Below are 24,122 nucleotides of genomic sequence, written 5' to 3'. Positions count from 1 at the left end.
CGCATGGGGTCATCCCACAACCACTACTTCTGCTCCCAGGATCTCCCTGGGGGATGTGAAGACAGGCGTGCAGACAGAAACGTGGGAGCAGGGCCCACGGCGCCGCCAGAGGGGGAAACGGCCCAGGGGTCCCTCTACCAAGGGCAGGCAAACAAAACGCGGTCTTGCCGTACAACGGAGTATTACTTGGCCGTAAAAAGGAATGAAGTTCTGGTTCATGCCACAAGATGGACAACGCTCAAAAACACTGTACTGAGCGAAAGAAGCCAGACACAAAGGGGTAAATAGCGCATGATTCCAAGTCTATGAAACATCCGTAATGGGCAAATCCACGGAGCAGAGAGCAGATTGGTGGTTGCCAGGGCCTGGGGGGAGGGATGGGACTCCCTTTTGGGGTGATGAGAACATTCCGGAGCTACAGAGAGGTAGTGGTTCTACAGCATTGTGATTTGGATGTTTAAAAATGGCTGAAATGGTACAATTTATGTTATGTGTATTTTCCATGTTATAAAAACAGTTACGGGATCAGCAGGAGCCTCTGATGGGTGCTTTGGAACCTCCACATTGCCATCCGTTCCACCCCTTCTTTGATTTGGACGCTGGACATTGTCGCCTCTTACGTAGAAGACCGTGTGGACTCCGCCCACAGGCCTCCCTTGCTCCCAGGCTGCAGAAAGAACTCATTCATCCCCAAGTCTGCTCTTACGTGCCCTCTCTGCCCATCCCCAGGGGAACTTTTGGGGTGGCAGGGCCATGCTGTGTGACCTCAGTCCGGCGCCCGCCCTCTCTGAGCCTCAGCCTCCTCCCGCGCATAAGCAGAAGCCAGAAACAGGCTCCCAAGCTGCCCTTTCTTCTTCCCTCTCTCCTGATTCCAAGGGCTGAAGGATCTGGCTTTCCAGATAGACTGTACTTGTGAAGGAATAATTACTTCTCCATTTTATATTAGAGACAAATGTGACTTGCAGCCGGAGCTTCTCACTAGCGCCAGCAGACGGAAATGGGTCTAAAGAATTCCATGGAGTTGCTCACATGATCGTAGCCAAAGCAAGAAACGTGGCACAGCCGCTGGCATGCACCATGGTGCCAAGGCAACCGTGCCGTTTCCTTGAGGCTTCCAGATATTCAGAGCAGCCCTCGGATCCTGGCAACTACATTTGGGCACCTGTGGGGACCCCCAAGATTCATGTCAAGAATTACTGAAATGTTTCTCAACTTTAAAAATCTGACTGTAAAAAGCAAATGATCCTTTAAAGACAAACACTGGTTTAAACTGACTCTTTGGGCTCCCTGGCAGCGGGGCTCAGGCCTCTCGACAACCCGCAAGGATGCCACCTGATGCTTCCCAGCACTCAAGTGTGTTTAACCTGTAGCCATAGTGATTAACAGGCAAATTTAGGGTTTCAAAACTAACACCGACGACGTGCCTTCCCACCTACGTCAAGGCTCCAGAATCCACGAGAAGCAGCATCCTTAATTTAAAAAGCAGCTCTGACGTTCTCAAATCGAAGCAGAGATGCCGCTTCCTGGGGCCGGGGCTAAAGCAGAGCAGCAGAGGGCTCGTTCCGGAGCCTTGCTGGACGGAGCGCTCAGGAATGTCGCGAAGGGCAAGTTCACCGGCTTGGCTCGGCTCTGATCTTGCCTCTGGACCAGCACTGCCACCCCCAGCCCCAAACGGGGCTCTGACCCTCCCCACCGCCCTGGTATCCCCTGCGTTGGACCCCAGCAGCCCCGGCCTTTCGATCCCCCTCCCACCCTCCCGTGAGCCCTTGTTTCCGGGCTGTGCTACCACAGGGAGCTACAGGCCCAAAGGCTGTTTCTGTACTTGCTCATCTTTCCAGGTTTTACTTTAACCTTAAATCAAAAGGCAGCTCAAAGCTCACAAGGGAGGGGCAACCCAGGAAGGCAGCCTGGAGGAAGCGTCCTTTGAGATTCCTTCATTCCTCGAGCCAGTTAGGGAGAATTTCTAGGCAGACAGGCACCCGGGTGGGCCTTCCAGGATGAAGGGAGGTGGGGGTGGGGATTTGGAAAATTGTCTTCATTTCTACTGAAAATGGAGAGAAAGGCAATCTTCCCTTCTCTCAGGCACTTAGGAGCATGGAATGCAGCTGCTGCTAAAGCCCTGTTCCAGATCTACCTGCCCGCTGCTGATAATGGCAGCCCCTGGGACGTGAGCGTCCTGCTCAAAACTAGAGAGGGAAGAGGGTGCAGCAGGGACTGTGAGCGGAGGGGCCAGGGGCGATGGGGAGCCGTACACAAGGCCCCCGGGAACTCCAGGCTCTGGGCGGGGCGGGGGGAGCTGAACGCGTCCCTGCAGGGGCACAGCTCCCCCAGAGCTCTCCACGAGGGTTTGAGAAGTGCCTGGTGCTGGCTGCGGGATGTCCCGGGCTCTGGGCGCCAGGACAGTCGAGAGGGGCGAAGGGATTCCCTCGCAAGCCCCCATCTGGGATCAGCAGGGTGAACGTCACCTCCCCTCCGCCCACAGGCTGCCCAGGCTCCGAGGATCCGGGTTCTTGTCCGACACCGACCCAGGCCGGGGACAAGGGAGGCAGGGGGCCGAGACAGTGCGGCCGAGAGGAGAGGGCGAGCTGGGTCCCCCGGGCTGCTCCCCAGACACCCTCCCTGCTGGGGTGCTTAGGGCAGAGGTCCAACAGCGTGGTGGGTGCTTCACGCCCTGACATGGGTCCCAGGGCTGCTTGCTCAGGTCACTCCCAGGCGGGCTCTCCGGGCGCCTCCCTGCAGAGTCCTACGTCCCCAAAGCCCCTCACCCACAAGGAGACCAGGCCAGCAGGCCCTGGCTGCAGGGCCCCCCGAGGGGTTCTAGGGAGATGCAGGCAGGGGATCAAGCGGTTCGACTGCAGCTTCCAAACCGCAGGAAGGGCCCTGCCTGGAGGAGAAACAGTGTGCCAGCTGCGAGGGACTGGGGCGCAAATCCGACCCCCGCCCCACTCCTGGGGTCCCTCGGGGGGGCCCCCCATTCCCAGGTTCCCAGGGAAAGGCCACCTGCTCCTCACCCAGACCCCCGTGGGGCCCATCTGCGGTCGTTCAATTGTCCTTTCTTTGCACACACACACATGCACACACATGCATGCACACACATGCACACACCACACATCTCAGAAATCTTTTCCCTTTTTTGTACAGTTCTAGATATATTTAGATAAATGCACACTTTTAATGAAACATCCCTCAGGGAGTACATATAACGTATGCGTGAGGTTTAATGAAAACCTGCTGAAGAAATGGGGCACATGACACACGAAGGCTGAAGCCCCCCGGTGGCCTCTCCCTGGCCCAAGCCCCTCCCCAGAGGTCCCTGGAGTCCTGACTCGTGTTTATCATGCTTGAGGCATTTCTTTCTAGCGTCATCCCCTGTATATCCCTAATCGATGCTCCCATCTGCTTTGAACTTCGCATAAATGTGCCATCCCCTATGCCTTTTTTGGTGGTGTAAACTCCTCACGCTGTGCCATTTCTGAGCTTTGTCTGCATGGACGTGCGTGGCTGCAGGTCATTCATTTTTGCCTGGACGAATACAATTCCATGCATACCTGTGGCACCCGTGCCTGACCTGTGCTCTTGCTGATTGACACATTCCCAGCTCCGGCCTGCGCCACTGAAAAGGCTGCTGGGAGCCGCCTGCGTGTCCCCGGACGCACGTGGGTGCGAGCAGGTTGGGGTGTGCACCATGGGGTAGTTCTGCTGGCTGGCGCGGTCAGTGCAGCTTCAATTCTAGTGAATAATGCCAACCTTATCCCAAAGCAGCTGTGATTTGGGACTTGTCCTGTTTTCGTTCTGGAGCTTAGAAAGCCAAAGTGGCTGCATGCAGAGGATTCCGGGTCTTTCCCTGGTCCTCCTGCCACCCGATGCCTCGATGACCAAAGAGGCCTCCGGCCCATTGCCGCAAAAGCAAGGATGACACCCTCTGCAGATCCCCAAGAGTCGCCCCCCTGAGCCTGGGACGGACCTCTGAATCCTTCTCAACACAGCACAGCAGCCCACCCATATCCACAGAGCTCGACAGGCAAGAGGGAGAACTGTGCTCCCACCCCTGTGCTAGAGGTTTCCAGAGAGGGGACAGGAAGTGGGCGGCTCTTCTTGCCCAGCTGGGGGACTCCTGTCCCAAGTGCAGAAGGAAGAAAAGGAAGGCAAGCTGCTCCTACGAGCCACGCACAAGGGACCTCTCCACGAGGGTGTCATCTGCCACGCTTCGTGGACGAGGCATTAGAGAACGTGGCCCAGGCGGAGGAGGAATGGCTCGCCGCTGGGTGGGCTCGGTTGGAGACACGGGGCCCCAGCAGCTCTGCCTGCTACGGTCACTGTTCCCCGGAAGCTCCGAGGTGAGGGCTGCGGCCCCCTGCCCTGGGTCAGCGTCATCCGGCCAGCTGGTCTAATTCCGGGTTCAGAACCGGAAGGAAGCCCACCTGCCTGCACAGCAAGGCCACCGTGAGGGGCATCGGCGTCGTCAGCAATGAGGGAGGGACTGGGCTCTGCCTCGGCCTGTCTCCTCACTGGCTCAGCAGTGAGGGGGTGAGCGCAGCGCCTGCCCCCGGATCCCCCTTTCCCGGCCGTGCCCGCCATCAGGCCCTTTCCCTGGCATTCAAGGCCTTCTGGGTCTCATCGGGTGGAACCACATGACGGCGCCATTTGTCAAGGGTCAAAAATGGATAAAAATCCACCGAACGGACCCCGTGGTCCTGAGAACGAGAGGGGAGGCACTAAGGAGAAAACGTCATCACTGGGGGGGTGCCCTGCTGTGTGCAACACCGAAGCGGCTAAACTAGGTTTTGCTGAATCAACATCTACCGTTTCAGGTACGTTAGAAACGCTTGAGTAGGACTGGCCATAAAACGGGGTGATTTTGCCTTGGCCTAATGCAAAGAGGAGGTGATTTCACAGACGGTAAAAATGCATCTGCTTGGAGGGAGGAAAGCCCCCGTCTCACCCGGCATCTACCAGCCGCCAAGGCCCCCAGGAAGCAGGCGTTGTGCTCCCGGGTCGGGTCGACTCTCCTCCAAAATTCCAGGGAATGGAATGGAGGTGCAGCCTTTGCTCTGATGTGTTCCAGAAACATCTGTCTGGCTTCACCCAGCCTCGCCCCAGCCTCCATGACTGGGTGAGAACGGGCCACGGCACCAGCTCTGGCACTTATCGGCCAGGGGGTCTTAGCGGCCCCCACCCCACACCTCCTGGGCCTCAGTTTGCCCGCAGGTAAAAAGGGTTACTCTTGGGTTTTGGGATAAGAAGCTAACTTCTTCCCATAGTGCCTGGCACCCCAGAGCCACTAATAAATATTTCCCACCCTGATTTAGACACGGGTGGGTCTCTCCATGCTGGTTCCTTTCTTTCTCAAAGCAGAAGAACGTTACCTTCCTGTGGCTTCCCTGGAACCAGCGTGTGATGGATCTGCCTCTAAGACGCCCCAGCAGGGCCAGGAGAAAAGGAGATTTTGTGGGTGCCAGTGAAGGACTTAGGCAAACAGGGAGCCCTGTCTGTGGACTCAGAGACACAGAGAGCCTTGTCTTCTGCAGAAATGCTACAGGATGGGGGGGGGGCGGGGAGGGCAGCACCCGGCCCGGCCCCCTCCTCACACAGAGCCCTTGATCAGTGGGCACCTACTTCCCACCCCTCAACCCCACCCCAGGCCGTGCGCGAAGACTGAGGAGCCAGGCCTCTATCCGTGATTGCTTGGGACACCCACCATGCCTCGGTTTCCCCATCTGTAGATGGGGATGACAGTGGCGTCTCTGAGGGGTGTGGGAGGCTACGGTGAGTGAGCGAGGGCCACAGCGCCCAGAGTGGAGAGTCCATGTGCGTTACAGTGGCTGCCGGGAGCTTTCCACCCCGCAGGGCCTTAACTCAGCACGGCCTGGTTCTGCACCTCCATGTTTGATGGGTTCCAAGTGCTTACTCACCTTGAGATGTCAGCCCTTGCAATGTCCCTCTGTCCAGATCCCCGTTTTATGGGCTAGGAAACCAAGGCAGGGGCCATCGAGGAACCTGCTCAAGGTCATAGAGGGGAAAGGGCAGGATTCGAACCCAGACCCCCCAGCTCCAGAGATCCGACTCCAAGCTGGAGCGTGATGCCCCCCAGGCGGGCCAAGCCGCCCACGGTCAGATGGCGAAGACCGTGCTGGACGTCTGGGTGAGAGAGCTGCAGAGGCGTGGCGAGGCTGCATGCGGCAGCCCACTCCCGTGACTCCTCCCCAGGGAGCCATAAAACACCCAGAAACGCACAAGTTACGTCTTCACGGCGGAACGTGGTAAAGGGCCGATAGGGCCACTGATGGAGGCACGCTGGGTGCCAGGTGTGACGAGTGTGGACGAGTGTGCTGGACGAGCATGGACGAGCGTGCTGGGCCCTTCTGTCCGCTCCAGTCGTGGTGGGGAGGCTGCAGGTGCTCGAGCCACTTGAAGGAAAGGGTGGTCTGAGGTGCTGGCTGCCCTCCCGCTCCACAGGAGTTCTGGTTTCTCTGAGCTAAAATAAACCTTCCGCTTCTTTCCACCCATGCTGGAGCTGAGCCTGGCGCCCACATCGAGGGGCCCTGGACCGCTCTGCTGGACAGCTCCCGAAGCGTATTGGGGTGAACATGTGCCCACCCATGCTGGAGCTGAGCCTGGCGCCCACATCGAGGGGCCCTGGACCGCTCTGCTGGACAGCTCCCGAAGCGTATCGGGGTGAACACGTGCCCACCCATGCTGGAGCTGAGCCTGGCGTCCACGTCGAGGGGCCCTGGACCACTCCCGAAGCATATCGGGGTGAACATGTGTCGCTGGGGTGTTGGGTGACCCTGACAAGAACAGCTGACCCCAACCACTCCCCAGCACCTTCCGGCACAGGCCACACCCACCTGCTGTCCAGTGGGCACCTCGGACCCAACAGAGCTGCGGCGGAACGTTCCATTGCCGACCTGCACCCCAACCCGGCCTCCCAGGCTTCCCCATCAAGCAAAGGCCCCACTGTTCCCAGCCGTGTGTGGAAAACCAGGGGCTCCCCACACCAAACTCGCACCCAATCTGTGAGTTATCCTGAAAATGGACCCTGGTCTTGCCTCCTCTCTCCACCCCTTTGGCCAACAGACTCCAACCCCTACCCCAATCCCCCCATGGAAATAAAATCCAAATCCCTCACCGTGGTCTGTGGGATCTGCACTGCCCCTCTCTCGTCTCCCCTTCCACACTGGCCGCACTCTGGACTCTCTGCCCTCAAAGCCCCCCGCTGGCTGCTCGCTCCGAGGTCTCCTCAGCTCGGCCCCGAGCTCACAGGTCTCCTGAGGAGGTGCCCCTGGCCATCCTGCTGGTCCCCCACATTGCCAGTCCCGCCGGCTTACCTTCTTCACACACTTGCCGTTGGGGTGAAAAATAGTGTTTGCTCATTTACTGTTTATCCCCCCATCCCTGCCACACCCAGGAGCTCCCTGCAGGCAGGGCTGGGGTCCCCTGCCCCCTGCCATGTCCTCGGGAAATGCGGGCTGACCGACCGGGAGACAGGGAGAAAAGAAGCACCTGGAACCACTGCTCGCGCCCCGGATTTCCAAAGGGGAGGTGAGCTCGGGGCAGCCGCCGGAGGGAAGCAGGCACCTGAGCTCTCCACTGCCGGAGCCCCAGCGCGTGTGGCCGTTTCCTTTTAAGTTAATCACAATTAAGTGAGATGAACAATTCGGTCCCTCAGCTGCACTGGCCGCATTTTAAGGGCCGGTGGCTACTTAGTGGGCAGTGCAGACGGGATGTTTCTATAAAGTTCTAATGGACAACGTTGCTCCAGGCCGATGAATAGGAGCAGATTCGTGGCGGTCAGTGGTCCAGGGGCCTTGGGCCTCCCCTCCCACCTTCTGATCCCTCCTAGGGCGGAGGGCAGACCGGGGCTGGGCTGGGGCTGCGGAGCCGGGGGGGAGTCAGCCCAAAGCCTCCGAAACGGGCCGGACGTCCCACGAGAGGGAACCACCAGGGTCTCCAGCCCTGCACAGCGGGGAGCCGTCTCAAGTGGGGTCATCTTTCAAGCAGAAGGTCCTGTGAGCCCTGGGGGTGGGCTGGGGCTTGGCTGAGGTTGGGGGACCACCTCCCCAGCCTTTCCCGAGAGCCGATGGGCAACGCAGAGGGCTGGGGACACTTCACAGGTGTCCCCTCATTTCACTGGCATAGCCATCGCGGCGAGGCGGGTTCCCGTGACAGAGGGGAGCGCAGGCCACACCCCAGCCTGAGGACGGCGTGGCCCCCCTGGTTTCCCCTTGCTCTCGGGGGGCTCCCTCCCAGCTCTGCTGCTGTCAGGCCTGCGGCGAGGCGGTCTGGGGGGAACGCAGGGCTCCTCACAGAGAGCACCACAGACCCCCGCCTTCGCCAGGAACTTGAGCCCACGGTTTCTGCACCAACTTCTGCCTCTCTTGTGAGACACTCCTTTGGCCACTGAGTCTGCTCGAGGCGCCCCCCACCTCTCAAAAATAAAAATGGTGACCACAAAAACCAAACTTTCCATAATGTGCTGGTCTTCAGCTGGGGATGAGTCTCCTCCTGGGGGCACTTGGACAGGTCGGGCACTCTTGGTGATGCACGGTGGGCGAGGGGCGCCACTGGCATCTGGAGAGCCCAGGGGGCTGCCGGCCCCGCTATGAGGCACAGACACCCCCACAGCAGAGAGAACCAGCCCCAGATGTCTGCAGAGGCGGCCTCAGCTCCACCTGCTCTCCAGCCGCCATGGCCGTTTCATGAAGAAAGAGCTGCCCCCTCCACCTCTCCAAGCACTGTCCTTTTGTCCTGTGCAGTGATGCCTTTGGGCATTTGGTGGCCACCACCTCAGCTCTCCGGGATTCCCCAGTTCTCCTCCTGCTGCGGTGGATGCTGTGTCTTGTCCCTGGCCATCCTCGTCTGCCTGCACTAGGCCCTGGGACAGCTCACCCCATGCCTGGCCCACGCGTCCTCCCCTGGAAGTCCAGAAGGACCCCAAACCCAGCATCCATAAAGCAGAGTCCCCGGCCCCTGGTGCAGCCAGTGGCACCATCTACCCGGGAGCTCCCTTCGGCCATGTCGGCCTCTCCAGGGCACAGGCCCGGCCCTGTCGGCTCCCTCCAGACTCAGCTTTCCAACCAGCCTTTCCGATGGCCCACTCGCCTCAGAGTTGGGGGGCTTTCCCGCTGGCCCTGCTGTAATCTGCTCCCCACGCCCAGCCAGGTGAACCTCTCGAGCTTCCCTCCCGGGCTGCCCCTGACTCCCGGATGAGGCTGTGGTCCGCTGGCTGGGCCCCGGGGCTGGGGCTTGCCTTCCCCCACGACACTCCTGCTCTCTGCGGTCCTTGCTCCTGGATTTTATATGCCCAGGGCCCACCTGCCCCGGGGCCTCAGCACCTGCCGTGCCCCCCTCCGCCTGGAGCATGTTTCCTGGGTCTTGGAAGTGCTGCCCCCTCGCCAGGCCTCGGCGAAGGCCTCCCCGACACCCCTCCAGAGGACACTCCTGCCCCGATTCTTGTACTCAGCCTGCACTTTCGTTCCGCTGACGTTGCAGCCTGGAGCACCTTCTCCATTTGCCGTGTGCCTGCGGGGTCGGGGGCAGAGGAAGGAAGGGGGTGCGGTCCCCAGGGGTGTCACTGGCTGATTTATGGGGGGGTCTCCTGAGGTATCAGCTAGGACTCCCATTTCACAGATCAGGAAACTGAGGCCTAGCCACTTGGGGAAACCGAGCAGTGGGGGAGGTGGGTGCAGCCCCTCTGCTCTCCCTGCTGGGGGCTCCACTCCCTGCTCTGCACCTTCCAGAGGCCGCTGCCAACAAAACCCGGAAGTGGACACAGAGATGCGGGTGTGCAGATGGAGAAGTGGGGTGTGCTTCTGTCTCAGATGCCCGGGAAAGCGCAGGGGCAGGGGGGCAGAGCCGGCCCCACCCGTGAGCACCGCGTAGGCCAGGAGAACAGGCCGGGCTGAGGGCTGCAGGCCCCTGGGGCGCCGGCTGGAGCACCCCGCCTGGTTCTGGCTCCCAGCAGGGCCCCTGGCCCAGCCTCCCACCCCACATGAGTGGGTCCCCGCACGCGTGGTTGCTAGGAGACCGTTGCCGGGAGTCACAACTCGCCTGGCAACGGAAAACATCCCCGGCATGGCTGGGCCCATTCTGAGAGCCGTGTTTCCACGTCCACTCGGTCCTGCCTCCTCTTTGCAAACATTCCCAGCGTTCTCTTTTCCTCCCTTAGCCTGCACTCTGCTTAGGAAGGTTACAAAACAAACACGTCAACCTCTGGAGCTGTGCTGAGTGTGGCACGTGGCCCACGAGCAGGAGTGAGAGGCAGAGAGACGCCGCGGGGTGGGGGTCTCATGTCTCAGGCAAGTGGGGTGAGTCCCCGGAAGGGCCCTCGGCTGAGCTGACTCGAGTCTGTCCGCAGGCCATCTCTGCTTGAATTCCATAGCCCCCCATCGGCTGCTTCTCAGCCCCCAAGCCCAGTGTCCAGTAGGTTCACGACGAACCTGGAGAGAGGGGCTGTCCCGGCTCCTGGAGCAGGGGAAAGGGGCTCTGCCACGTGGTGGAGAAGTACTGTACCCCAAGTCATGTAATGACATCCCACAGCCCCAGGTAGAGCCGACAGAGGGTCAGCCTGTGATGGCAAGGCCCAAGCCGGTGTCGCCGGCTCTTCGGCCACCGAACAGTTCATTTATTGGGAACCCAGCCTTCTCCCGCCGGTGGGTGAGCCGGTGCCTGGAAGCTCAGGGATGGCGGGAGGGCAGTGGGAACGTTCTGCTAATGTAGGGGCTGTTCTCACTGGCCCACTGGAGGCCTGCAACTCCGGAACTAGTGGCTCTTGCTTTGAGTCACGTGTAAGGATCAGGACCGTTTGTGAAATTCCTTCCCCCCTTCTGGGCACAGGTAGGACTCGACTTCTCCACCCTCCTCAAGCCAGGTACGGCCAATGGAATGTAAATGCAAGTGATGTGAGTCGCTTCCTGCAAAGCTTTAATGCTGACAGACCACGCCCTGTGCCCCCCTTAGCTCTGCCGCTGTGACGAGTGACTAGCGGTGATGGACACGGGGGGTCTCTAGCCGCCTGGGATCCTAGGCGAGGATGACACAGGACACAGCCCAGCACACCCACTGAGGCACAGGAGTGGGTGAGAAGTAAACCTTTGTGATTTTGAGCCACTGAGATTGGGGGACTGTTTGTCACTGCGTCATGACCAGGCTATCCTGACTGATACAGCTTAAGCAGGTTTCCCACCTCAAAGAGGGGAGTGCCCGTCAGAATGCCAATGTCTCCAGCGAGGGGAAAGTTTCTTCCAGCGGAAGATCTTATCAGCTAAACCCAGCGTGCTATGCCAGGGTTCACCGGTTCCACTGGGAGGGCCCTGGTAGAACGGAACATGGGAGGCTAAGCTTGGATGGGGGCTGGTGGGGATCGGGGCAAACAGCAGGTTGTTCCAGGAGGAGGCAGCTCTGGGAGCGAGTGGCAGCGGGATTCTCAGGAAAGGGAACGGTTTACACAGGACCCGGGGAGGTGGACTGAACCCACGGGCGGAGATGGCAGGGTGCTTGTTACGTGACGGAAGGTAGGAAGGCACGTGTCCCCGACTTCTCCCTTCCACCCCGGCCTGCCCATTGGACCCCGTTAATTTCCTGGGCCCCAGTTTTGATGTTTGCAAGGTGGGACATCAGCCATTCCCACCTCGTGTTCAACTCGGCTGCGAGGGGCCAGTGAGTGGACAGGAGGGCTCTGTGTGGCCGCACAGCACTGTTTAGAAAATTCTCAGCGAGGGCCTCCAAATGTAAAGAGCACTTTTCACCTGGGATGTGCGGGAAGACACAGCAGCCCTGGGAGGGTCTGGCTCCTTCCTGGGAAGATGAGAGAGTGGAAGTGGGCTGAACTGCCCAAGGTCGGTGACTTGCCCAAGGTTGCCCAGCGTGGGAGGAACAGCTGGTCCCTGGAGGCAAACCCCACGCCGACCCCACGCCCAGGGCCCGCCGCTGTTGTCCCCCTAATTGCCTGAGTGCCAGGCCACCCAGCTCTGCCATCCTGGTGGCCCTCGGGTGGCCTCTGGGTGGGGAGGGGCCGCAGTGCCACCATCCAAGCTGAGAGTCTGGGGAAGGGTCACCTGCCCGGCAAAGCAACCAGGTGCCGGAGGCCCGAGTGAGCACTGTGGGCTCTGACTGAGTGATAATCCCAGCACCAGCTTGGGGCCCACCTCGACAAGGTGTCATCAAAGACAGCATGGGCCTGGGGAGGCTGCAAACGTCTTATGAAGCAGAAGAGAAATTAATTTTAATCCTGGAGTTGACTCCTGCCCAGGGGGAAATGACAGTTCTCCGAGGGGCAGGCGCCTTTTTGCTCACATGCCCGTGGAGTCCACGAGATGCCATCCGATGGGCTGCCTGGCACCGCCCGCCCCTCTGCCAGCAGCCGAGCCCACCCCTCGTCCCGGCACTGAGACCCTGGTCCTCATCCCACCTGGACAGCCTCGGATGGGGCCTCCGGCTGAGGAAATGCAGCGCACTCTGGGTCCTTCTCTCTCCCTGTCCCCATCCTGAGATGCACCCACTCCCACCCGCAGCCCTCCCCGCTGCAAAGGGAGGGGGGGTCTGCACATGCCTGGGTCTGTCTGTCCATCTCTCTCGTTCACACTGTGCTTTGTGACGAGGACACTGAATCGACGCGGGCTGCCTCCAGCCTCGAGAGCTCAGGGCCTGAGAGGAAAGAGGCAGGCGTGTGTTCCGGAAGGTTCCGGCCTGTCGCTGTGGGTGCTGCACGGATCTGGGTGAGCCTGGCGCAGCTGCTCTCCTCAAGCCTGCTTCCCGAGGAGCTGCAGGTCTCAGGCCCTGAGCCGCCTGTGGCGTGAACGGCAGGGAGCAGGTGGGCACACCCTGAGGGCCCCCGTCTGCCCTTCGGATCAGGCTGCCAGGGGGGTCAGTGATGAGGACGGCTTTCCCGCCCAAGGGGAGAGGGAGGGGCAGCGCGAGAGGCCGTGGGGTTCGGCTTCCCTGGTTCCCGGAAGCTTCCGGGCCCCTCCCCATGGCTCCTCTCAGAGATCAAAGGGAAGGGGGTCGCCTCCAGGACCCATCCTCTCCTCCCCAACTTCCCCCAAGGACCCCCTAATCACCATGTAATTTTCTGTCACCAGTGCCCAGAGGGGTCACATGGTCACCCCGTCACCCTCTGAGGCCCCCACTGACCACACCTGGCTCTGGTAAGCCCCCAACCGTCTCTGGGCCTCAGTTTCCCCAGGTGTACAAGGAGGGGCCTGGCCGTCCAGCTCTGTGGAGACCCGTCCACTGTCACCCATTCTACTCCCCTCTTCTTTCTCGCTAAGAGAGCCCTGATCGCACCTTGGGGGGCAATGGACTCGGCTACAAAGCCCCCCTTCCCATCTTTCTGTTGAGAGTGGCCACGGGGTACCGTGTCTGCTAATGAGACTTGGGAGGAAACCCCTGAGGGTTCTGGGAAAGCTCCTGGGAGGGGTGGCCCAGCCTGCACCCCCCTTTGCTCCCGGCCCTTCCCTTCCTGCTGCCTGGCATCTCGGGACCCCGAGGGGACAGTGCCTCGGACCCCACACGGAACGCCCGGGGGAGGCCCGGCCTTGGTGGCATCTCAGAGCCGGGCTGTGGGCCCTGGGCTTCCGGCCACAAGAGAGTCACAAATCCCGCTTAGATCGAGCCCCCAGGTTTGCCCTGAGCTGAAGGCAAGTCCCACCGGCTGAGCCCACAGGGTAGTTCCAGCGGCTCCCCCAGCTGACATCTCTGGAAGCCTGGCCTCACGCCGTCCGTTTTACCCGTTTTACTGACGAGGCTTAGAGACGATAGGCAAATTGCCCCCATTTGGGGAGGGGGCTTGAGAGACCTTCATTTTAGGACCAGAAGCAACGGCACTAAGTGAAGAGAACCATAGTAACATCTGATGCTTAATGACCCCAGCTCAGCCGTGTCCAGAGAGGCAAAGCCACAGAGCCGGGGGGTCAGCGGTCACTCAGCTGGGGGGGGGAGGGTGGGGGTGACGCGATAGGGAGGGGCTTCTTTTGGGGTGATGGAAGCGTTCCAGAATTAGAGGGTTATGATGGTTGTCCAACACTGCAAACATACTGACTTGCACACTCGAAAATGGTGACTTTGATGTCATGTGAATTATAGCTCAATTAAAAAAATGCAGTTAAGAAAAGGCAACCACAAGATGCTTTAAGGGTCGGAGCCCTGGCCCTTCCCTCCTGCCTGGGGCGAGGCACGGCTGCCCGACCCTGCTGTCCTGTCCTCGGGGGGAAATGAGGAGCTGGCCCTGATCCGGTCCCGTGGACGCGGGGAGACGCACGGCTTCTCCAGGGGTTGGGGATCAGGGCCAGGGGCAGGGATGTGTGGGAGGGTCTGTGGTGCGCTGACCCACAGAGGCCTGGAGTGGGGGCATCCTCCATGCCAAGGCCGCTTTCCGGGCTACAACTGGGCCTAAATGCCACGAAGAGTCCTCAAAAGGCAAGCAGGGGGTGCCCTGGGCCCGGAGATGTGACCCCAACCCGGCGCTGGCCGACATGGGGTGAGCTGGGCAGCGACGGGAGAAAGGCGAACCCACCGCACAGGTGTCAGGGCACCCCAGACCCCAGAAGGCTGGTCGGTCCCTGGTGGGCCAAACCCGAGGACAGTGGGGGCCGAGAAGGCACTGCCCAGACTGGAGGGCCCGGTGCAAAGCTGGGGTCCCGAGGCCTCCGGAAGACGCACGTTATTTCAGGCGAGAGGGTGAGTGTGCAGCCGCCAGCCCACGGGCACGGTGCGGGGACACGGGCTCGTCCATCCTTCGGTACCTCCGGACGGCAGACGTCGAGGGGACAGACGGCGGTGGGTCTGGCTTTCATGGGTGGGGGTGGGTGGGGGGAAGCGGCCAAGGAGGGCACACGGAGGGTGAGCTTAAGCAGCAGCCGGAGCACTTCCGAGCAGCCCTGAGGAAGCAACGCAAACACCCAACAAGCCGCCGCGAGAAGGAGGCAGCACTCCTCGTGGGTGCCTTTTAGACTGAGAAGAGTCGCCTTTTCTAGGAGACACGAGAACCAGATTGACTTGAGTGGGGCAAGGGCAGCCTAGGGCTTTCTCAAACTGGGGATACTTAGGAGTGTGCAAGTAGCACTTTTCGGGGGACCTGAGAGAGGAGCCTGCTCAGGGCTGTGCACCTAGAAGTTTCCAGAGGCCTCCGGTGTGCGCACACGCACCAACCCCCTGCCCGCTCTCCGTGCAAACAAAGCCTCGGTCCTGTGCCCGTGTTCCCAGCGTCAGCCTTCTCCATCCTGGCACCCCAAGGCTCAGCTCCCAAGGCACCCCCAAGTCACTGCTGGGGACGGGCAGCACTAGGCAGGTGCTTTCGAAGGAGCCGGAATATGACGGGGGTCCCCGTGCGGTGGGCCTCGTGGCCAGGGCCTCTGCCCTTGGGGTTGGGGTGGGGGTGGCTCCTGGACGGAGGGTTTAAAACACAAAGCACACTGTTCTGGAATGCAGCCTGAAGTCCCAATCCCTGCAACCTTGGAATGCGACATTATTTGGAAATTACGGATGGAAATAGACAAGTGACAATGAAGCCACACTGGCCCCTTAATCCAATATACCTGGTGTCCTTACAGGAAGTGGGGAATTTGGACCCAGAGAGAGAGAGGGCAAGAGAAAGTGAGAGAGAGTGCGTGCGAGAGAGGGGGGTGGGGGGGACAAGGATGTCCCCCATCTGGTCACCCTCCCTCAGGCAGCCACACGCTCCACCAGGCCCTCCGTGCCCGAGTCCCCACGTCCGGAATCCTCCGTGTAATCTGACCACGCGCAGCTCGCCCGGTCGCCCCCATCCGCAGCCCAGCGTGGAAGGCACAAGGCTCAGCACAGGAAGTGGCCTCCAAAGGTCATTTTTTATGTTTCTTGGAATCCCATGTGGAAACTGACTCATTAGATTTCCCTTTATTTTTTAAACAAACGATTTATGACTTTGAAGACACCAGGTTCACTCTGTTCGGAGAAATGCCCCATTTGATGCTGAACAGCTTTATGGGGTTGTTCTCGAGCTGAGGAGTGGTTGGCACCAAACTCCATCCCGGGCCTGAGCTCCCCCTAGGCTCTCAGGCGCCCCCCCGCTCAGCCCCCCACATTCCCCAGCCGACCAGAGGCTACTTCCTGAAGACCTTAAAAACCTGGAGCTTGGCTATTTTACAGGCTCTCCTCACAACAGAATATCCTCTCACTGACGCTGACACTGTCCAGCGGCTCCCGTCTCCAGGCGACAAACGCCCAGTGTAGTCCCTGCCCATGGTGAGCACTCGCTACATACTGTAGTGACAGTTACCATTTTATTAAAAAAAAAAAGATAAGAATGTACACCAGGGTTTTGTTAAAACAACACATTAATTTTAAAAAATATATTTTGAAATAAGCTGGTGTTTTGCATTGGAAGTCACCTTGGAGGGGCAGGTATGGCCAGGAAGTGGGCAGAGGCGAGGCCATTGGCTAGTGGGACTCGGAGGGCGCAGATTGTCACCTGGAACCCCCGGCCCCTGCGAGAGGCTCACACAGAGCGGCTGACTGCGAGGAGGCAGGAGGGGTGGAGAGCAAGCGGGGCACGTAGAGAAGGGGGTCCTGGCCCCAGACGCAGGCGCCAGCCTTTGGGGCCATCCGGCATCCGAGAGAATGATGCCCTGCAGTTGATTTAGACACATGGGACGTGTCCGTGATGATGGGAGAGAGAGGGGGGGAGAGACCCCGCCTCGAAACAGAGCAGTGCAAAACCACCTCACTGGACGTCATGGAGGCCACGACTCCTTACAGAGAAAACGGATGATGAGAAGAGAGAATTCAGCGTTTATCTCGCCTCCTTGTACTAACAGTATCTCGGTGTAGCCAAAAGGTTTTGTTTGATTAGGGAAAGTTCCTCCTGATGGAGCGTCTGAGGGGGTGGGGTGCGGGGTGGGGTGGGGGTGGTGCCGGAGTCCAGAAACCACCACCACCAAGCCCGAGAGGATGGATCGGAGCTGCAGAGACCAGCCTGGGGAGGCCATCACGTGGGAGGCTGACGGGGGCTTCAATGGGGGGCTCGGCTATCACCCCAAAGCCCTCGATCCAGCCCGTGTCCCGCCAAGGGGGCGGCAGTCTCCGTGCCTCGTGATGACGTACGGAGCCTACAGCCCCCCTGGGAGGCGCGCTTCACCCCAAAGCTGGGCCTGTGTGCCACGGAGCCCCCAGAGCTTCACAGGAAGCTGACGGGGCTGAGGAGTGGGCTCTTGACACACTGGGGAGCAGGTGGCTGCACGAGAGAGGGAGATGCTCAGGTGAACACAAGGGACACACTGAGCCCAGGTGACACTGGGTGCGATCAGAGCCGCTGCCGCAAAAGGACCTTCCTGAGACTGTCAGGGGCATCTGACCCCGGGCTGAGTTTCAGATTCCCCCAAGGGACAAGAGTCGAAGGCTGAGGGGACAGCAGCACTGAGGTCCCTAGAGAAAGACGCCCAGCTTTGGAGAGATGCAGGTGGATGTGGGGAAGCGCAGGCCATGTGACACCTGGGGTTTGCTGAGAAAAAGAAAAAACATGCAAAGGGTGAAGGCAACGAAAGTGGGTTGTAATTTCTTGAGGTAGTTCTCCACGGGGGTCTTCATAACCTTTGGCTGCACCCTGCCCTTGCTCTACCACCCCCAGTGGCTCCCCATTGCCATCTTCCCTTCTGGGCTCCAACCACCTTAAGTGGAGAGTTAGAGTCTTACTCATTTTTTTTAATCCAAGGTGTATCTGCCCTAAGAGGCCCTGCGGGACTAGGCCCCGCCCTCCCTTCTGACCCTATCGCCCTATTGCCCACCCCCCGACAGCTCCCGAGCAGGCAGAGCCCTTGCCTGCACCAGGCATAACTCCCACCCCTCTGCCTGAGCCCTCCCTGTGCCAGGCTGACTGTGTATGTGTGTGCATGTGTGTGCGAGCACATGTGCATGCTCCTGCATGAGTGTGTATGCATGCATGTACGTGTGCATGTGCATATATGTGTGTGCACACGTGCATGCTCCTGCATGAGCGTGTATGCATGCATGTACGTGTGCATATATGTGTGTGGACACGTGCATGCTCCTGTATGAGCGTGTATGCATGCATGTGCATATATGTGTGTGTGCACACGTGTATGCTCATGTATGCACATAAGTGTGCATCCATGTGCATGTGTGTGCATGCACGCATGTATGCTCGTGTACCTCCGTGTGTGCACTGTGCATGTTGGTGTGTGCGTGCTCACCCCCCCACAGCCCCGGCCACCCTTCCCCCCAGGCCTGTTGACCTGTTTGCAGCCTTTTCCGTCTGGAACACTGCTCCGGGAGCTGCTCTCCTGCCCTCTGCCCAGGTCCCTGCCAGGGTGCAGAGGTGATGCTCACTGAAGAGAGTCAAAAAACCACCCCTCCTGATCCCGGGGGAGCAGGTATCCAGCCGTCTCAGATAGACAAGAACTCCCACCATTTACCCAAGGAAACCCCAGTGCGCCTATCCAGGAATCAGGAGCAGGTGGGGCCTGGGCCACGCCCCCACCTGCAGTCCCTGCCCCCACCTGCCTCCAGGGCCAGGCCCTGTCCAGCTCGAGAAGCTTCCTGGTGTGCAGACTCCTGGAGCAGGCAGACAACAGAGCAGCGGGAGAGAGAGAGACGGCTAATGAAGGGCAGCGTCTCCAGGCCCCCCTCTGCCAGCCTGCTGGGGAGCAGCTGCTGCAGAGGGGACATGCGTGTGTGCTGCCCAGCACTTGCTAAGGCCTGACCCCTGCAGCCCTGCAACTCCTGCAGCCCTGCAGCCCGGACCCCAGGCAGCCCAACAGCCCCAGATCCAGGCAGCCCTGCAACCCCAGATCCCTGCAGTTCAGCAGCCCCAGACCCAGGCAATCCCGTAACACAGGCCCAGGCACCGGATCCCCTATAGCCCTGCAGCCCCCAACTCTTGGCAGCCCAGGGACATCCCAAGGGCCTCTGCCTTGAGCTGACCAGCACGTGCCCTGTGTGGCAGAAGCCCCTGAGCCACACGGAGCAGGGCCTCTGCTATCTCGGCCAGCTCAGGTCTGCTGAGAGCAGGGGGTCACAGGCCCGTGGGGAGGGTCCCGTTCTCAAAAGGAAGCTAGAAGCACCCTCGGGCCGGCTGGCAGTGACTGCAGCATGCACGGCGATTCTGGGCTAATTTTCCCCTGCAAAGAAGCTGATCCCATAATCTGGTAAATACACCAATCATCTCTGCATTCTCCTGAGCGGGAGGGAATGCGCTCGAGGGTTCAGGACAAACAGACTTGGCTCCGAACGCTGGCACCAGCTGCTGGCACGGACCCCACACTCCCAGGAAACAAAACTCCTGAAGCTGATGATGGAGCTATGGCGGCTCCGACGGCTGAGGCCCCACCCCAGGGTCCAGCTCTGTGCTGGACGCGGCCTCTGTCACCAAGTCCTCCCGCTCGGCCCGGCCATTCTGCTGACCGATAAGGAAGCTGAGTGCGGGGGGTGTGGGGGGTGCCATGTGGCCCCCTGTGAACCACGGTGCAGCAGGGGTCCCCAGGCCACACGGCCTGCCTGCTCCCCCTAGGCTCCTCCTTTTTAAGGGAGCCAAAAGTGAGTCACGGTCTCTGGGAACAAAGGAGCAGCTGCCTCCCCTGCCAGGAGATGCCCCAGTAAACCCGAGGTGGCCACAGTGGCCCCGTTTTGCTGGGTCTGCCTAGTTTCCTGTATAATAACAATAAAAAAGTCTGAATAATCATCAACACGTACAATAGGAAGAGTTCCTGGAAAATGCCCTATTTCTGGCCTCTCTCGTAAAAGTTGGGAGCGTCCGGCGGACTTGGGCCCTCACTTCCCAGAGAGGCCACAGGCTGGTGCTCTGGGGGGATGGGGTGTCCCTCCCCAGCTGCCCACAGTCCCGGCCGGGCCACATAACTCTCTGAGGGTGTCCACAGCCTCTGCCTTTGGGCCCCCAGATGGCAGCTTCTGGAATCTGTCAGCCCCTCTCAGGCACAAGCTCCCCAGGAGCCTACAGGAGTCTTCCTGGCTGCGCATGGATTGGGTAAAGCAAAATCCATGTGGACAGACTCTTTCTGGGCAGTATGGTGGGTGGGTGCTGTGGGAAGGGTGCCTGAGGCCCCCCTTGGCCAGCCTGGGACCCCGCAGCCCCCACTTTGGCCTCAAAGGCCCCCTCTCCCCCTGCGGTCTCTCTCCCGTGTCTCCTGAAACCCTGATGTCCCAGTAGTGGTGCTTGGAGCAGCTGGAACTGGGAGATGGTGAGAGGGTCCGGGGAAGCCCAGAAGGAGGGGCTCACCCAGAGGAGGAGGGGCAGCTCCCCCCGAGACTCGAGGGCTCTGCCTGCGCTGCCCTGGGGTGCTGGGGGACCGGGAACGTGGGGCTGAGGTCTGTCTCCGATGACGAGCAGGCAGCCAAAGGCGGATCGACTCTAGGGCACTGGGTGGCATGGTGGCCCCCCAAATAGACGGCCACCCCCTCTTCCAGACTCCTGCAGTGAGACAATCAGTTCCGCTGTTAGACACACCCGGTTGTGGTGGTTTGTAACGGCAGCCGAGGAAACGCAGACACCAGGCTCCCGACAGAACCACACACGGTGGAGGCTGGGCCTGACATCACCCGCAGTGTGGGGGAGCCGGGGACCCAGGGCGGGCAGTGGGTGGGGAGAGGGGGCGCAGGCCCAGGGCACGGCTGCACAGCCACCCCTGTCTCTGGACCATCCTCTCTGCCCTCACCTGGCCCCTCCAGCCTCCACAGGCCCTCTCTCTTGATCTCGTGCCCCCCTCGGGACGTCAGGGAGAGGTCTGAGTGGGCCTGGGGAGGGGTCCCTCACTGCCCCCTCAAGTCTGGGATCCCCCCATCACGGGCCCTGGAATCTTCTGCAAGCCACTCAATCTCCAAAAGCCTCAGTTTCCCCACCTGTAAAATGGGGACAAGAATGCTAGTCCACCTCCCGGGGCTCCCGGAAAGATGAGAGGAGATAATTTGGGTCGTGTGCCTGGCCCAGAGCGAGGAGTCTGAGCTGGTAGCGTCGTTATTGCGAGCAGCTGGGAACCGGGAGGGTAGGAAGAGCTTCTCAGGTTAGGAGATTTTGGGCGGCTACAGGCACATAACGGCCATTGCTTGGCATTCCGCCCGGCGAAAAATAACAGATAACGCACAGAAATTTTAAAATTGCAAGCTTTTCTGTGATGCATTTTTCTTAAAAGTGTTTAAGCTCGTCTCCTAGGATCCAGTGCAAGGCCCTTCAGATCAATGGTGGAATTTTTTTTCTTCCTAGACACACAGTGTGACAACATGCTCCAGCCTCTCCTGCAGCAAGGAATGGCCACAAGACTCAATTCTCGTCAACGGAGCACAAGTGGAAGCGACACACTCCCTTGTGCTTTCCCTCTGCCAGCTGGATGCCACAGAGCCCGGCCCCCTTGGGATCCATTTGTTGAGGAAGGAAGAGCTGGAAGATGAAAAAAGACCAGGTCTCCGAATCCCAGCTTGGAGGAGAGCTGGCTGCCCACGGAGAACCCCCACTTGGGACTTTAGGGAGCAAGAAGTGAACGTCCATGTGTCTCGGTCATGACTCATTTGGGGCTTGTTTGTCGCAGCATCTAGCATGAGCCGTGACTGGCCTAAGGTCAATGTGGTGGAAGGTCTGCACTGAGTGCATGGCCCCCAGGCCCTAGGGCAGCCAAGCAAGTGCGTGAGCCTCGGTCTTGGCTTGCGGCTTTGCTACCCCAAAAGGGCAAATCTCTCTGGAGGACGCAGGCAGCGCGGGAGATGGGCACTGGCTGTGGCAGGACGAATCATGCACCCCAACGAGAGAATGTTCTTACTCTAAATCCAGACCCAGGTGTAAACGGGACCTCTCGAGGATGCGATTTTTGGATACGGTATGGCCTGGCTGTACCAGGGTGGGTCTCCCTCCATAATGGTGGAGGCCTTGCAAAGAGAAGAGACTGGAAGCCAAAGTCAGAGAAAGCCACGGAGGAAGGAAGGAGTCACCAGGAGCCAGAGGAGCAGACCCAGGGACAGAGATGGCCACGCACAGGCCCCACCTTTTCTCCGTTTCAAAGGCTGCTTTAGGGCACATGTTCGTGAGGCTCACCTTGTGCAGGTGACTGGCACATGCCTGTGGGGACAGGCTACCGCCCTCCACGTTCCCCAGCCCTGCGTCTCGGATCCTGCTGCAGATTCCAGGGAGAAAGCACGGCCTTGCTGACACTCTGATTTTGGACTTCCAGCCTCCGAAACTCTGAGCCAATAAACTCCTGCTGTGAAGCCCACCTGGCAGAACGAGACAGCAGGAGTGGCCCTTCCGGGGGGGTCCGCAGGGGTCTGGGTACCAGGATGGGGGTACGGGGAAGGCTGGGGCCTGGGGCCACCCTCGCAGGGGTGTTTTCCTTGTCCCAGCGTTCCTCGGGGAGGCTGCAAGTCCCAGGCCGTTCCAGGTGGGTGGAGGTGCAAGCCTTTGCCATCGGGGTCTCTTCCACAGCAAACCAGACGAAACCCTCCCCAGGCTTCCTCTGCCATCGGGCCCCGATCTTAAACCACTGTGCGTAACAGCTAGCAATTAGGCTGGCTTTTCTTGGCTAGAAATGCCTTCTAACTGTAAGCCTTCTAACTGCGATTTTCCATTTGCTTTGAATGCAAATCAATAACTGCAGCACCAGGGGGGATATGTGCAGGATGGAGAGAGGGTCCTAATGAATAAAGCAGCAGGTGCGGGACAGGGGGCATTTAGCAGCAACACCACGTGGAATGCGGGGCACACACTGGCGCCCCTGAGAGCTGCGTGCCACTGGCTTTTGGGAAGGGAGCTGCTGCTCTGTCTGGTTATGGCCACGGGCCTCACCCCTCTGATGGCAAAGGTACAGCCGAGAGGCATTGCCCCCTCTTATCCACCCTAAGTGGGGGTTTCCCGCCAACTGAAAAGGGGGCCAGGCTGCCACTTCCCGGTTTCACCATCCCCCGACACCTCCGTCATCTTCTGGGAAATTGCAAGTGACATAAAGGGGACACCTAATTCCCGGAGATTTACACCTGGCTCAGGAATGGCACTCACTGAAGGTGGCTACGGATTACAAAGGTTCTCAAATGCCAAAGAATAACGCAGCAACAACCTCAGGCTCCAGAGCCGGCATTTTGTGGCCTCTTTGTTTTTAATTACACAACAAACACATGAATATATGCTTTCCCTAAAAAGCTACAGTACAGAAAACCTAAGCCCCCCGTCTCCTCTTCCGAGGAAAACCTGTTATTGCCTTGGCGTGGAACCTTCCAGACTGTTGACCCTGCCTTAACTCATGTGTTCGTGTTTCCTGGGAAAATACAGAGAATGGAGACTAAATATCGTATTTTTTGCATACGTAAAAAATGCACGAACATTGTCTATGACACGTTTGTCATTTTGGATGACGTTTTGGGGATTGCATTGTATCTTGTGTACATCTCCCCTCTTCTTTTTGAATCCTTAGCGGTTTTCATTCATTTGACAAGCATTTATTGAGCACCTACTACGTGCCCGGTGCTTTCTGCTGCGGGCGATAACAGTGGTGAGTGAGACAGACAGAGCCTTTGTCTCATGGAGCTCAGTCCTGGGTGGGCAGACAGACTGTGAGGCTTGGATATAAACGTTACCACGATGCAGGCCGTGGGGAAGGGGAGGGTGGAGGGGCTGTCTTCCAGCATGAGGGAGGGTCGGGCCTCTGCACGGGGCCTGTTGGAGGAGCTGCTCGAGGGATGGCAGCCCCCCATGCCCCCTGGCCGCCACGCTGCTGGGGTCCGTCTAAGTCTGCAACAGCTGTTACAACAAGTGCCACACACCAGGTGGCTTCCAACAGGAGCTCATTGGCTCGTGGTTTCGGTGGTGCTTCCTCCTGGGGGCTGCAGCTTTCTGGGGCTGGAGTCCGTGGGGCCCCTGGGCTCGCATCTCTGCCTCCCCCACAAGGCGAAGTCCTCAGCCTTCTCCTGAGGTGGCTTCTACATCTCCTTCCTTCTCCGACTGCTTCTGAATTTCCCCTTCGCCGGCCTCCAGGCCTATGGATTAGGACACATCCCAATTTAATTTGGCCCCCCCCCTTAACTAACTATACCATCTTCAGAAGACATTTACCAATAGTCGCACCTGTACAGGAAGTTGGATTAAAGATGAAGAACGTGTCTTTTGTGGAGGACGTGACCATTACCAACAGAGTCTTCCC

General features: G+C 59.5%; 1 protein-coding gene across 1 annotated transcript in view; it reads right to left on the bottom strand.

The window, feature by feature from the left end:
• Nucleotides 1-24,122, bottom strand: part of SHANK2 (SH3 and multiple ankyrin repeat domains 2) — a 624,412-nt gene that overhangs the window by 110,397 nt on the left and 489,893 nt on the right. The window lies entirely within an intron of this gene.

Source organism: Choloepus didactylus, chromosome 6 (genome assembly GCF_015220235.1).
Source record: "Choloepus didactylus isolate mChoDid1 chromosome 6, mChoDid1.pri, whole genome shotgun sequence".
Taxonomy (NCBI): Eukaryota; Metazoa; Chordata; class Mammalia; order Pilosa; family Megalonychidae; genus Choloepus; species Choloepus didactylus.
The sequence above is the reverse complement of the archived record's forward strand: the minus strand, read 5'-3'. Positions and strand labels throughout refer to the sequence as shown.